We start from the raw sequence: 16,045 nt of genomic DNA on the forward strand, positions 1-16,045 counted from the left end.
TGCGAACCCCTCTCTGTTTTTCTGTTTTTTCTTTTCCTGTCATTTCTGGCAAAACACTACATAAAATAACATGGGAAATATAGCTTCAAATGAATGCATATCCCTAGTGCTTTACAGATAGGTAATAGATTGCTCTTACTTTTTGAAACTTATAGTCTAACTGGACAGACAGACACAAATGGGAAACAGAGACCAGATATAGGCACCTAAATTAAAACAGTAGGATCAATTGTACAGAATGAGGTCTAAAGGAATCTCCTTATACCTGTTGATTTTATGAATACTTCTTCTGCCTAAAACTATGTACATACGTTTTAAAATTTATAGTGTACACGTAGTCAGAGTATTAACCACCCTAGACAAATATTCAAATATGTGACCCCTCCCAAATTTTGATAATTAAACTTGACAGTCATGGTCATATCAACTGCATTCCTCCCAGAACAGTACTGTAAAAACATTAGACATATTTACCAGTGCAATGGAGGATTCTGTGTAAGTTGTTGATTATGGTTCATTAAGCTATTTACCAAGATTCAGCTTCTTATTTGAAACCTGGGGTACAGTGGTATACGCCATCATGATAGTTGCACTCAGAGCATCAACATATGCTGGTGACTCCTGCATTACAACATTTGTGCCTGGAACTCACAAGGATGGGTACCTTTTCTATCCATGGCCCTACTGAATGAAACAGTGTGCCATTGCAGCTCAAATGGAAGACCTAGAAGTCAGCATTTCGGAAGCACCTAAGAGATTTTCTTTTGTTTAAGGCTTTTCATTGTCCTGTTTAAGTGGTATCTTTTTGATGTGACTTGTTTTTTTTGCTGTTTTTGTATTTTTGTTTATTGTATATTTTATGAATGTTTTTATTGTAATCTACTCTGGATAAGGGCAGACTAAAAATGAATAAATCTATTCTAAATATAATTATACATTAAACAGTTTTCATATATATGTACATAATGGTGTAATTTTATAGCAGGGCACCTAGGTTAACTGGGCAGGAAGGTGATTAATTTTTGCCTATTTTATAAAGGCATGTTTAAGTGTCTTTATTAAATACTAGCACAAATCCTACAGAATGCACCTAGCTTGAAGGCACAGACTTAACATATGGGCACATACAATATATGTGATGGTGGTATTTTATGTTTCAATCATCTTTATTAAACAAATATCACAATATTAGCAGACAACGCATCCAAAAGCAATAACAATGAAAACAGTGAAATAGGTGCTAAATTTTTCTCTTTTGTTAAATCTCTCCCTTCCCCCAACACACCATGGTACCATTGTAAAAAAAAGGGGAACAGTCACATGTTTAAAAGTCTGCTACAGATTTGCAAAGACAGCATTTGCCATAAGGGTTCCCAAGTAGCACAGAACTTAGTTACATAAGTACATAAGCACTGCCACGCTGGGAAAAGACCAAAGGTCCATCAAGCCAGCACTCTGTCTCCGACAGTGGCCAATCCTTGCCCCAAGAACCTGGCAAAACACCAACACTTAATAATGATCAATGGACTTTTCCTTCAGGAATCTGTCCAGACCCCCTTTAAACTCAGCAAGGCCAGTTGCCGTCACTACCTTCTCCGGCAATGAGTTTGAGTCTAACTATGCGCTAAGTAAAGAAAAACTTTCTCCGATTTGTTTTAAACCTACCACATTCTAATTTCATCTTGTGTCCCCTGGTTCTATTATTGTTAGAAAGAGGAAACAAACGCTTCACATCTGTCCGCTCTACCCCACTCATTATTTTGTAGGCCTCTATCATATCACCCCTCAGCCACCTTTACTCCAGGCTACAGAGTCCTAGCTGTCTTAACCTCTCCTCATAGGGTAGTCGTCCCATCCCTTTTATCATTTTTGCCGCCCTTCTCTGCACCTTCTCCAATTCCTTTATATCTTTTTTGAGATGAGGCGACCAGAACTGAACACAATAATCCAGGTGCTGTCGCACCATGGAGCGATATAATGGCATTATAACATCCTCATGCTTGTTTTCCATCCCTTTTCTAATAATACTCAACATTCTGTTCGCCTTCTTAGCCACTGCAGCACATTGAGCCGAAGATTTCAACGTCCTATCCACGATGACTCCCAGATCCCTTTCTTGGTCCGTAACTCCTAAAGCAGAACCTTGCATGACATAGCTGTAATTCGGGTTCCTCCTTCCCACATGCATTACTTTGCACTTGTCAACGTTGAACTTCATCTGCCATTTGGATGCCCAATCCCCCAGTTCCACGAGCATCTGTAGTATCATGGATTCAAAGACGCTCCAGGTGCATCTGATAAGTCTTGTAAGATCTCCAACATTGCATGGAAGGTTCCACCATAGATAACCAATCATACAAGATTACTTCCAGTGCCATCAGGATCACAGTACAAAGGAAAGTTCTTCCTCCCAGAGGAACTCCAGCATCAAAAACATAAAGAGCCAAAATGAACTAAGGGTGTACACTGAACAGAAAATGTCCACATACTATGAAAAGCACCCAAAAGCTGCGTCCAAAACCTGTGCACTGTCAAACAAGTCCAAAACATATGTCCTAAGGTAGCAGGTGTAGCACGGCACTTAGGGCAAGCCACTTTGGATACAAGACCCACCCTCGCCACCTGAAGAGAAGCAATATGTAATAGGAGGGCATATGCAGTTCACGGTGGGGCACTGAGTCCACCTACTTTTGGTTTTTAAGAATAAATGTTTGCAATAATGAGGAAGAAATCTCCATCTGTAAATCAGCATGCCATACTCTGGCCAGTGCTACATAATCTAAGGTTGCTATGGTGTCCTGCAAATATCGATGGTAAAAGTTAGCACTCATTGTTGTGAACCCAATGTATAAATATTCAAGATAGTTTCTTGAACATCATTGGTCAAGTCCTCCCTGGCTAAAGAATGAACATAATGTCTAACTGTAGATTAGCAAAAAAAAAAAAAAATCAGTCAGGTAGGTGAAATGTGTGCTGAAGTTCTACAAACAGATGCATTTTGCCATCCTCAGTCACAATCGGCAGAAGGTACTTGACACCTATCCAGGCCCATGTGCTAAAAACTGTGGAACCCACATCTGGAGAAAAATCTGTATTATTACAAATGGAAAGAAAGAGAGTAACATGGGAATAGAAATGATAATGTTTACATACCCAATGCCAAATTGCCCTCCCCAATTTCAAAACAGGATATTTCTTAAAGATACTCAGAGGAAATTCATGCTTGGCATGGAGCAGATAGCTAAAGTGCACATTGGAGACCAAGTCTGTTTTCCAGCTCTGTTAAAGAAAAATCTTGAATGCCTCAATACCAGTCATTAAGGTTCCTCATCCCACTGGTTATGGTCAATCTACAGAGGCTGAGCAAACCCATGCTCCAATGAGCTTTGGGAATCTGCAATTTCTCCATTAGCAACTGGGGCTTTTTGTGTTGCCAAAGAAAAAGTTGCAGGGCTCTGTTCAAATGTTTCACATCCTGGTGGTACAAAAATAAAGGTAACATCTGAATTACATTCAACCACTTCGGAACCATGATCATTTTAAACAGTACTATCCAGCCCCACAGCAAGAGAGGATAAGACCTCCTTACCTGAAGTTTCAGATGGGTTTCCTCCAAAAGCGGACTCACATTAATAGAATAAAGGGAACCAAAATACATGGGGATGAGAACGCTCTGATAGCAAAGGATGTGATCCTTACACTGAAGAGGAAACTATCCATCCTAATCTGAGTGCACACTAGCCAATAATGGTAAGGGCCATTTATCAATAAAATACTCCTGTTGTCTCAGTCTTGAAGGCCCAGTGTTGCTTTTTTTGTTTGTGTAATTTCTATGTATGCTGGTTACACTCTCTGTTTGGCAAGGCTTTTGATTTAGCCAGGTTTAACGTAAATCCAGAGAAGGCCCTATAATCTTCAATAGTTTTTAACAACTTGGGAAGCACTTGCTGAGGACTAGTCAGTAAAATCAACAAGTCATCAGCAAAAGCTATAGCTTTATTTTGACCACCCCAGGTAGTTGTGGATCTGAATTAATTACCCTTAGCAAAAACAGAACAAAAAGAAGCTCAGAAAGCGAGCATCCCTGCCTGGTGCCCCACTGTTTCAAAAAAGGAGATGTTTTCTCCCCGTTGACTGAGTTGGACCACTGGTTGTGAATACAAAGCTTGAATAGCCCACAAGAACCAACCCCAAATCCATATTGAGGGAGAACCTGAAATAAAAAAATCCCAACTAACTTGGTCAAATGCTTTTTCGGCATCAAAGCTTAAAGCAAAGGCTGGCTCTTCCACTGCCTGACAATAGGAGAGAGCCAAAAGAACTTTCTGAACATTAATGACTGATTGATGCCCCCTAACAAAGCCAATCTGGTTAGAACCGATAAGCTGAGGCAAATATGAGGCCAGTCTAGTGGCAAGAATTTTAGACAAGATCTTAATGTCAACATTAATCAAAGAAATAGGGTGATACGAGTCTGCCCTATCTTGAGGTTGGTGTGGCTTAGGAAGCAATGCAATCTTAGCAGTATTGAAATGCAAAGAAAAATGACCATCCTCCACTACCATAGTATAATATTCTAACCGAGTTCCCACCAACTCTGTCTGGAAGACATAAAATTCCCCGGAAAAGCCATCACTTCCCAGAGCAGAATAATTTTTCAATGATTTGATAGTTGACTGCAATTCTTTAGCCAAAATATGTTGATTAAGAACCTGTAAACCCTCTGGAAGGAAAAAGAAGCCAGCAGATCAATATAACATTTTATTGAAGATACCGTATGTAAACAAATTGCCCGACACAGGCCGTGTTTCGCCCACCAAGGGCTGCGGCAGGGGCAATAAACAATCAGATCCCATCACAAAAAACGCTTATATGTATTAAAAAAATGTATATATATATAAACATGTATACAATTCCCAACATATATATAATAAATAATAAATATCTATATAAGAACATATACATAAAAACAGCAAAGCAAGGGCACTGATATTTGATGGGATGATTTATTTATTTATTTATTTGTATTAAGTGGTCCTTTCTATGTACACCGCATATTTATTCATGTTTAGATTTTACATACATGAATGTATAACATTTTATTATCATTTTATACCTTATACATTATCTATTTGTTCATGAATATATGAGAAACTATGGTGGTATGTTGTTTTTATATTTTAAGTATGTTGTTTTTATATTTTAAATTTGATGTTTTATTTATTATAATTCAATCTGTTTGTTTATTGTAGCCCCTGACGCAGCCCTTGGTGAGCAAAACACGGCCTGTGTCAGGCAATTTGTTTACATACGGTATCTTCAATAAAATCTTTCTGATGTTATATTGATCTGCTGGCTTCTTTTTCCATATTGGATTTTGCAGATCGTTTGCCTTGTTGTTTTTTGGAACCCTCTGGAAGGAGGCAGGGCAAATGAGCCCCATCAAGAAATGAGGCAAGAGCTGAGAGCCAAAAGCTTATCAATATATAACCCATGGAAGTGCTATTGTAAAAGCTTCTCTATGGCATCGGTGCAATTTGTGATAGTATCATCTGCTGCACAAAGGGAATGAATTGCCTGAGAGCCTCCCAAGTCTTGACAAACTGAGATGACAACTTGCCAGACTGGTTCCTGTACTTATAAAATTTATATTTCCAATAAAGGGCACTGCATGTGGTATGTTTGTGTATTAACATATTAAGCGCACTGGGTGAATAAATAGGTTTCCTTAGTAATCTGGGAAAGGGAACAAATAAAGGCCTGCTTTGCTTGGCATAATTGGGCTTCCAAATTAACAATACTTGCTACAATCTTTTTGTTGTGGAGACTAGTGTATCCAAAATTGTAGTTCCATTCCTAATAAATATTTGTAATTTTTTAGCCTGTACACTGCCCTGGTCTGCCAGTTAGTAAGAGCGGTATAGAAAGTGAAATAATGAAAGGAAGTACTGTTGCCACACAAAATAGCCTTGGCTGTATTTCAAAACAATGTGGGGTGGTCAGCATGAAACAGAAAGTCATCCCACCTATCCACTAAGTTAAAAAAAAAAATCCCTTATTTCTCAAGAAGAAAATTGCCACTCCCCCCAACTGGTGGATGATGCACCGGGATATCTACGTCCACCCAGACCATAGAATGGTTGGAAACTCCTCCAAGGTCCATGGCAGCGGAAGAGATGGAAACAATTGTGTCGCATAATAAACACATAGTCCAGACAGGACCAGATACCGTGGGACCTGAAGAGGTGCATGTAATCAAGTGTGCAGGAGGTGCCAGCAATCAACTAAATCCAACTCTGTCACCAAAGAAGATAACATCCCCATACCTGGGCTTTGCCCCTTACCTCCCCTTTGTCCTCGTGAGCAGTCTTCCTGGGGCTGGATTACCTGATTCATATCCCCGACCACTACCAAATCACGTTGTGCATAAGGATGGAGCTGTTTTAGCAGGGATGGATAAAAGGCAGCTGAAAAGGGAGTGGGGCCATAAATCACAAGGAGAAAGAACTCATGGCTGCACACCCAGACTTTCACCAGTAAGTAGTGGCCATGGTCATAAGCTAAAACTTGCTCAGTCCTATAAGACAGGGATTTTCAAAATAAGAGAGCGACCCCACCCCTTACTGGTTGCCGGAGGAGGACTAAAACATATTGCCCACCCAGTACCTGTGGGTGAAGTGATCCCCCCCCCCAACATTTCAAGTAAGAATCCTACACTTAGGGATAGTCATAGTAAATCAAAACTACAGAAACATAATGAAGAGATAGAACATCCTATAATATAAAAAGCACCTCCAACGTTCTGAAGCTGACTCCGTGGCACTGGAACCTTGAGCATTTGTGCTCTCTTTATCCATCTCCTGAATTGATATCAGTACTTCCGGGTTCGTCACAAGCAGCAGTGACCAACCACATGAGGGTTCGTAATCACTCCGCCCTCGAGGGAACTCTGTAGAGTTGCCAGCCTCGCGCCTCCCTCCCTCTCAGAACGAAAGGGAGAATGGCAGAAACCGCTCCAGTGGCAACAGCATCAGCCGCTGCACCAATGGCGGCTCCAAGCGCGGCTAACAAAAAGGTGAACAAGCCGGCTGGAGCGGAGAAAGCACGCAAGTCATCGGGCACCAGCGTCTCCGAGCTCATCTTGAAAGCCGTTTCAGCTTCAAAGGAGCGCAGCCATAGGTGGTCGGTGGCCCAACTGTTTGGGGAGGCTAAAGGGGGCGGGGTTAGGGGTGGGGCCAGGGGTGGAGCTTAAATCCATAATTGTCTGATAACACACAGAAAAAATAAATAAATAAAAATAAAAGTCACAATTAATACCTCTTATTAAATTTAGATATTAGCTATGTATCATATGCCAAAGAATAAAGTGGTTGCTCAAAGCATATACTAACCACAATCGCTCAACTGCAAAACAATATGCACAACTTTGTGCAAAAACACACTCAGAACCTTACTGTACCATAAATAATACACTGGGCAGAACCTAATACACCAATATACCACCCATACGAAAAATGGAGACCGTCAACAATATGAAACAAGGGATCATAATATCACAATTCTCATGTAGAGCCTCAAAACACCCTAATTCATGTTTAATGTGGGATAAAATGCCATAAATAAGTAAATAAATATAAACTTTTAATGTTGAGCACCTGATTCTCAAAGTGGACATATTCCAAACACTATAATGAAAATAAAATAATATTTTCTACCTTTGTTGTCTGGTGACTTTGTTTTTCTGATTATGCTGGCCAAGTATCCGATTCTGCTGCTATCTGTCCTCTTAACTCCGGTTCCAGGGCTTCTTTTCCATTTATTTCTTTACTTTCTGCCTTTCTTCTTCATTTCTTGCCTTACATGCGTAAGTAAAAGCTGGGTCCTCTGCAGACTTGACTGTCCAGTGGATCCAGCTTCTGCCTATTTTCTCCATCGATGTGCAGGTTTTCTCCCTTTTCCCTAATCTCATCTCCTTCCTCCGTCTTCCCTCCCCTCCATGCATGTCCAGAATTTCTCCCCTTCATTCATGTGCATCTCCTTCCTGTCTTCCCGTCTCGCCATCCATGTCTAGCAACCCTCTTCTCCCCTCTTGCCACCCATGTCCAGTAACCCTCCTCTCTCTTCCCTGCACTCTCCTCCATCCACCCATGTCCAGAAACCCTCCTCTCCCCTCTAGCCACCCACCCATGTCCAGCAAATCTCCTCTCCCCTGACCTCCCCCCCACCCATGTCCAGCAATCCTCCTCTCTCCCCTGCCATCCCCTCTATCCACCCATTTCAGCAACCCTCCTCTCTCCCCTGCCATCCCCTCTATCCACCCATTCCATCAACCCTCCTCTCTCCCCTGCCATCCCCTCTATCCACCCATTCCAGCAACCCTCCTCTTCCCTGCCCTCCATGCATATCCAGCAATTGAATTTTCTTCTGTCCCCTGCCCCTCCTCCATCCATACCCAGCGCCAGCGCGATTCTCCTCTCCCCTTTCCCTCCCCTTGTTTACTATCTGCCCCGCGCCATCTTTAATTTACCTGCGTTCCAGCATCGGCCCGCCGCGTCATTTCAAAACCCGCCCTGCTGCTTGTCTCTATTCTTCCCTCCCTTCGCTATGTGATTCATTCGGCAGAGTCCCGCCTTCTGACATCATTTCCTCGAGGGTGGGACTCTGCCGAAGGAACACGTCGCGAAGGGAGGGAAGAATAGAGACAGGCAGCAGGGCGGGCTTTGAAATGACGCGGCGGGCCGACGCTGGGACGCAGGTAAATTAAAGATGGCGTGGGGCAGATAGTAAACAAGGGGAGGGAAAGGGGAGACTCACGGCGCCGCTCGCCCGCCCGACGCCTAACTCTTTCCTGCTGCGGCTGGGGAGGCTTAGAGGGGCATTATCGAACGGCGCCGGCCAAATAGATGGCCGGCCATCGCTATGGCCGGCTCCATGAAACAGAGGAGCAAACCTTATTTTCCGAACGAGATGGCCGGCCATAAGGGCGGCCATAGATATACCATTATCGCGGTAGAAGCTGGCCAAATTAAATCCGGCTAAAGCATAGCAAAAAGGCCGCCATTAAACATTCCATTATTACGGTTCAAACCGGCCAAATCAGGGACGGCCAAAGTATACGAAGAATACGGTAGTGGTGACAAATAATACGTTACTGTACTTGACAGTTTTCACTGTTCCTTAAATGTTCTCTCTATCTGGATGTTCGCAACTACATGCAGTGTGCTTGTAGAACATGCAGGTACGGGAAATATATTGTGGATGAAGTTCGCATATTTGATAATGATCCATAAATGAAAAATCCCATATAAGGAAAACTCCACACGTAGACCCCGCACGCATGACGGCCATGCATCATAGCCGGCCATGCATCATAGCCGGCCATGCGTCATAGCCAGCCATGTGGACGTGCACGTACTAACCTATCCATATATGGAATGGCGAACCATATATGGAGCCTAAGGCTGACCATCACGGCATGGCCGGCCATATAAGGCGAGGCACGTTTTCCTGTATTCAATTAAAAATATGGCGATGAGAAGGGAGCCCAACTTCTCTGTGGCAGAAAACCTGCTATTGGTGACCCTGTGCCTAAGGCACAGGCGTGCTCTTTTCCCCAGGCACCACCATCTGCCCCCCAGGAATCTGTGCATACAAACCTGGGGTTACATCAGAGACCAGATAGAGAGGTAGGTGTCCCCCCCCTCTCTCCTGCAGCTATACATCTAAGAGCTCCCTCAGCAGTGTAACCACAAACTCTAGTCTGCATTCAAGGGTCATCACTGATATGTATACATGCCCATTCATTAATAGAATCCAGGTAGTAGAAATAAACAACATTCCCACATCCCTACAATACTACACACAAAAATTTCTCTGTCCTCACGTCCACCTGTATGGCATCATCTGTACCAATGTTATGTCCCCCCCACAAGAAGCGTTCAGAATGTCTTCTATTTGATGTACAAATGATTATTTGTGTGCTGAAGGCAAGAAGACCCATCCCCTAACGCCTGGTTTACAAACTTATATCTTGCAGAAGATTTGGCATCAGGAGGGACTTGGAGTCCCTCCGCCGTAGGTACCGCCGCATCCGGCTGCAAAGGCCCGACATGATCCGGGCCATGAGACGGCGGATCAGAGATCAGCATAAGTATTATAAACAGGGCACCTGTACTCATTTCTAAATGACTTCATAATGCATATGTCCTGTACAATATCACGTTCCAAGTGGCTAATAGGCAACTAGTAGGTCAAAACACCTCTGTCCCAGATCAAGGCCTGAGGTTGCCGCTACCCTCCCGTGAGTGTGGCTGCAACTTCCAACTCACCTGTTCTGAGATGAGATGAATGAGATGACATGCCTCACTTCTGTACCCCCCTTTCTGGGGTGGATACTCGTTCATGGTAGTGCTGCTTCTGGTCCTACTCTTACTGGATGTCATTGCCTCATATTAAAGTGATGCGCTCCCCCCCCCCCCCCCCCCAAACAAAAATAAAGGAAACCCCAAAATGGTCAGCCAAGCAGAATCACAAATCATTATGCAAACATGCTGCTCAGCAATGAGTGTGATCTGCCTGTGTAGTCTGAGTCAGACCAGCATCCAGGGTTCCCTGTCATCTCATCTCATGCATCTCACACCCCATCCCCTGCCTCAGGCCAGCCAGCTCCTCAGGCCAGCTACGTAAGCTATGTTGGATGTGCTGATCTCAAACACAATCCTTTTACATACACAGGGCGGCAGCAGGAGGAGGGCCAGGAGCAGGTGGAGGGCCAGGAGACGGAGGAGGAGGCCCTGGAGACGGAGGAGGAGGCCCAGGAGGAGGAGGCCCTGGAGACGGAGGAGGAGGCCCTGGAGACGGAGGAGGAGGCCCAGGAGGAGGAGGCCCTGGAGACGCAGGAGGAGAGCCAGGAGGAGGAGGGCCAGGAGGAGGACGCCTGGGCAGACATGCCTCCACTTGAGGGGGATGATGAGGGGCCCACCCCCCCTGCAGTCTCCACTCCATCCCCACCCCCATCCCCAGCCCCACCCCCAATCCTACCCCCATCCCTACCCCCATCCCCAGCCCCATCCCTTGCCCCAGTACTGCACCTCCTGCAGCAACTGGTTGATGGCCAAACCCAGTTGCTGCAGGAGGTGTCAGCAATGAGGCAGGAGATGGGGGCAATGCAGCAGGCTAATGAGCAGCACCTTAGCGCAGTGAGAGTGCTCCTGGTGCTGCTCATTAGCCTGCTGTGCACGGCCATTGCGGGTGGACGACGTGGGCACCATTGAGGGACATTTGGGGGGGAGGGAGGGGGGAAATATTGTACAGTTTGATTGCATTGTTACATTTGAATACACATTTGATACTTTTGATATAACAGGGTGTGTGTCTCTCTTTGTGCACCACATATTTTCAAATGCTGGGGTTGATGTGAGAGGAGACAGCAATATGAATTGCATGACAGGTGACCTGTGACAGATAAACGTTGCTACATAGGTGTGATGTGTGGCCATACAGAATACCACCTGTTCCAACCAAACTGCATGGCTGTATGGTAAGGGGGAAGGCTGTGTGGGCGTTTCTTTTGAGGAATACAAATGCCCATCCAGACTATCCCCCCCCCCCCCCTTACCATAAAGCCCCACAGCACTGAGTTGGGTAAATAATAGGTATGTTGTCTAGCACTAGTGATCTGCCAAGTAGAAACTAGCAGTTACCCATAGGTAGCACATAGACGATGTTTGCTCTGTGATCGCCAGACACCCTTACCCACAACCAATCCTCATTGGTGAGGGCAAGGAAGGAGCTACAAACAGCTGGGTCAGCTTTTCACATTGAGCAATGGTATATAGTGCTGAGGAGAAAAGGGAAAACAATGGTAAAAGCATTAGATGGATGTTTACTTCATCACAATTGCAATAAAATACAACAGGTACAGAAGGCCACATAAATATGCATTTTTTATTTGATGACAGCTTTTTCAGTAGTAGCTCACAGTGAGTTATATTCAGGTACTCTGCATGTTTCTCAGTGTCAGGAAGGCTTTGAGTTTGCATCTGAGGTAATGGTGGGTTAAGTGACTTGTCTAAGGTCACTAGGAACAGACGGGATTTGAACCTACAATCGCTGGATTATAAGACCAGTGCTCTAACCACTAGACCACTCCAGCCACCAGGTTGTAGCCACCTGCAGGTAATTTGGAGTTGGAACTGTAACAATAAACCCTTTCTCTCACTATGACTTAAGGGCTCAGTAGGCACCTACCTGTGGCCACCTTGAAAATAGTTTGCAGGCTAGAATGTAGAAATGTTGTTGTTCCATACTTAATGAGGATTGTAGGACTGTGTTGAATAATGTGGAAAAGACATTCAGGGCATATGTATTGCTGAGAAGTGGCCTAGTGGCTAGGGTGCTGGACTTTGGTCCTGGGGATCTGTGTTCAATTCCCACTGCAGGCATAGGGCAAGTCACTTAATCTTCCATTGTCACAGGTACAAATAAGTACCTGTATGTAAGCTGCATCAAACCTGCCATGAGTGGGAAAGGCAGAGGTACAAATGTACCAAACATAATGTTTTTATTTGTAGCATTTATATCCCAAATTTTCCCACTGGATGCAGGTTCAATGTGGCTTACATGCCTCCCCTTGAGGGGGATGATGAGGGGCCTACCCCCCTGCAGTCTCCACCCCATCCCCAGCCCCATGGTTTACATGAGTTAAACCAAGAATACTGTATTACTGACATAATAAAACAATGCAAGCAGTGGAATAAGAAAGAACATATACTGATTTGTTATATATTGAAATGGATTGGCGGCCATCTATTTTAGGCGCAGCACTAAAGCTGGCCGGAACTGTATTATCGAAAACGATGGCCGGCCATCTTTTTCGATAATACTGTTTTAACCGGCTTAAATGCATTGGATTTGGCCGGGGTTTGAGATGGCCGTTTTCTATGCTTAGCGATAATGGAAAGTTATGTCGGCCATCTCAAAGCCGGCCAAATTCAAGGCATTTGGCCGTGGGAGGAGCTAGTATTTTCAGTGCAATGGCCCCCTGAAATGCCAGGACAGCAACCGGCCACCCTAGGGGTCACTGCGGTGGCCTTCAGAAAGCTCCCACCTACATAGCTCCTTTACTTTGGGAGCTGACCCCCCCAACCCCCCCCCCAAAAGCCCATACAACACATTCTGCTCTCATGGAGGTGGGTATGACATTTGAGGCTGGCATACAGGCTGGCAAAAAAGGTTTATGTTTTTATATTTTTAGTATGGGAGGGGATTGGTGACCACAGGGGGAGTATGGGCAGGTGATCCCCGATTCCCTCCGGTGGTCATCTGGTCATTTAGGGCACTTTTTTGGGACTTGGTCGTGAAAAAAAAAGGTCCAAAGAAAGTGACCTAAATGTTTGCTAAACACGGCTAATTTTTTTCGATTATCGACGAAAGCCGGCCATTTCTGTCCAGCCCATAACCACGCCCCAGTCCCGCCTTCACCATGTCTCCAACACGGCCGCATCAATTTTGGCCGGCTCCGCGACGGAGTTCAGTTACACGCAGCCAAAAATCGGCTTTCGATTATACCGATTTGGCCGCTTTTAAAAGATGGCGGCCATCTCCCAATTTCTGTCGGAAGATGGCCGGCTATCACTTTCGAAAATAAGCATATTAGCCTCCCCAAGCCTCTTATACCAGGCGCCTATGAGCACAGCGGCATGTCCCTGGCTGCCCTGAAGAAGGCTCTGGCGGCGTCGGGCAATGACTTGGACAAACACAATACTTGCTTGAAGCAGACTGTCAAGAGCCTGGTGAGTAAGGGCACCCTCCTGCAGACCAAGGGCAGCGGAGCTTCGGCCTCCTTCAAGAAGCAGCTGGAGAGCAAGAGGAACAGTGCTCCAAAAAGCAAGAAACCGGCCATGAAGAAGCAGAAAAATGTGGCACTGGCGGGAGTGAAAGAGAGTCCGAAGAGACCCAAGAAACCGTCAGCGGCAGCTACCAAAAAAGTTGCCAAACGCCCCAAAAAACCAAAAGCGGATAAACACAAGAAAGTAGCTAACAGCCCGGCTAAAGCAGTGAAACAGAAGGTGAAGAAAAGCCCAGCAAAGGCTGCCAAACCCAAAGCCAAAAAGGCCGCAAAGGGGGCGCCTAAGAAAAAGTGAAGCTGTGCGTCTTGCTTGATTCTCTTATAAACCCAAAGGCTATTTTCAGAGCCACCGCCACACAGATCAAAGAAGCAGTAAGATGAGTTTGGTTCTTATTAAATGACTTGAAAAGCATGGGGGATGGGGTTCAGAGACCAGAGGGGGGGGGGGGGGGGGTTGGGGGTCCTGAGACCAGAGAGGCGGAGGGGGTACTAACAGCAGGGAGGGGGGAGGGGGTCCTGAGTCCTCAGAGGGGGGAGGGGGTCCTGAGACCAGAGAGGGGGGATCTCTGACTGTGTGAGACAGAGTGTGTGTGTGACAGTGTCTTTCTCTCACTCACACACACTGTCTCTCACACACACTCTGTCTCACACTGTATTACATTCACTCTCTGTGTCACACAGACACACTCTCACACACTCTCTCGGTCTCACAGAGAGTCTGTGTATCGCACACATACTCTCTCCCACTCTCTCTGTCTCACATACACTCTCTCTCTCACACACACACTGTATCTGTGTGAAGCATAATCTCTCTCACACTCACTGTGTCTCACATACGCACTTGCACACACTCTCATTCTCACGCACACACTCTCTCACAGACACACTCGCACCCAGACTCACTCTCTCTCTGTCACACACACACACTCGCACATTCACTCTCTCTCTCTCTCTCTCTCTCACACAGTCACTCTCATACACACTCTCTCAAACATACACATTCCAAGGAAAACCTTGCTAGCGCCCGTTTCATTTGTGTCAGAAACGGGCCTTTTCTCTAGTATTCCATAAAGCCCAGGGTGCCCAGCCTCTACCCCAAGCCACCACTCAAATTCAGTATCTTAACTACATAAAAAGGAGATAATAACAAAAAAGTACACAGGAGGAACGCCACCCATATGCCATGGTGCCAGGGGTGATGGCATCTTATTTTCAGTTAGAAGTCCAGCACGTGAGGGATGCTTTTTACACTTAAAGGTTTAAAGATTTAACAGTGGGTGCCTTGAAACTGCTCTGGCGAAACATGGACCACGTCGGGACCTGTTTTATTCTTTTCACCTAGCAAGTTAAGTGAGGGCTTCAAATATTTTTGCAAAACATATGTTATTTGGCACTTGGGGGGCATTAATTTAAAAGAAGAGTCGTGCTATGATTATATGCCTGGATATCTTTGATGACCAGTGTGTCTGTGTTTGTCCCTTGGAAACATATGAGCACGTCCCTATATATATGATAAAAAATGTTTTTATGAAAGTTCATTGTAGTAGATTCAATATACATATGTAAATCAGCATTTTCCCCTAATTCTATGTATGGCGCTCAAAACTGCGCATGCAAATTTGGGCACGTGCCCAATTTGCACATGCAATTTAATTGAACAAGCCAATTTGTGCCAATAATTTGGTGCTAATTGGCACCAGTTTGAATTTATGCATGCCTCTTTGTAGTAGGTATTCTGTTTTTATGTGTGGATCCAAAAAGGGGTGTAGCCATGGGAGGGGCATGAGTGGGTCAAGGGTGTGCCTAGAATTTGTGCGCAGTGTTACAGAATAAGGCAGAACTGTGCCTAATTTAAGCACTGAAACATCAGGTTTCAGTCGGTATAAATCCTCACATCTAAAATTGGGCGCAGATCCAAGTGCTAAGCACTGTTCTATACATGGTGCTCAGCTTTAAGTGCTGCTTATAGAATAGCGCTTAATACTCATTTTATTTGGCATTCAAATTTGGCTGCCATTTATAGAATTTAGTCCTGTGTGAAAATAGTTTATAAAATTAATCTCAAATAGGACAATTTCCAAAAGCTGTATACTGTACTTAGGTAAATAGGCTATTTGAAACTTGCCTACCCTCTCTGGGGGAAAAGTACAAGTTAATTGTTCCTTAAGTTAGTGTGGTTGTCAGGACCTATTGTTT

At 44.7% G+C, this 16,045-nt stretch overlaps 1 protein-coding gene across 2 annotated transcripts in view; it reads left to right on the plus strand.

Moving 5' to 3' along the window:
* The window catches only part of GRB14 (growth factor receptor bound protein 14), a 158,401-nt gene that overhangs the window by 103,536 nt on the left and 38,820 nt on the right, over window positions 1–16,045 (plus strand). The window lies entirely within an intron of this gene.

This window comes from Microcaecilia unicolor, chromosome 7 (assembly GCF_901765095.1).
Source record: "Microcaecilia unicolor chromosome 7, aMicUni1.1, whole genome shotgun sequence".
Lineage (NCBI taxonomy): Eukaryota > Metazoa > Chordata > Amphibia > Gymnophiona > Siphonopidae > Microcaecilia > Microcaecilia unicolor.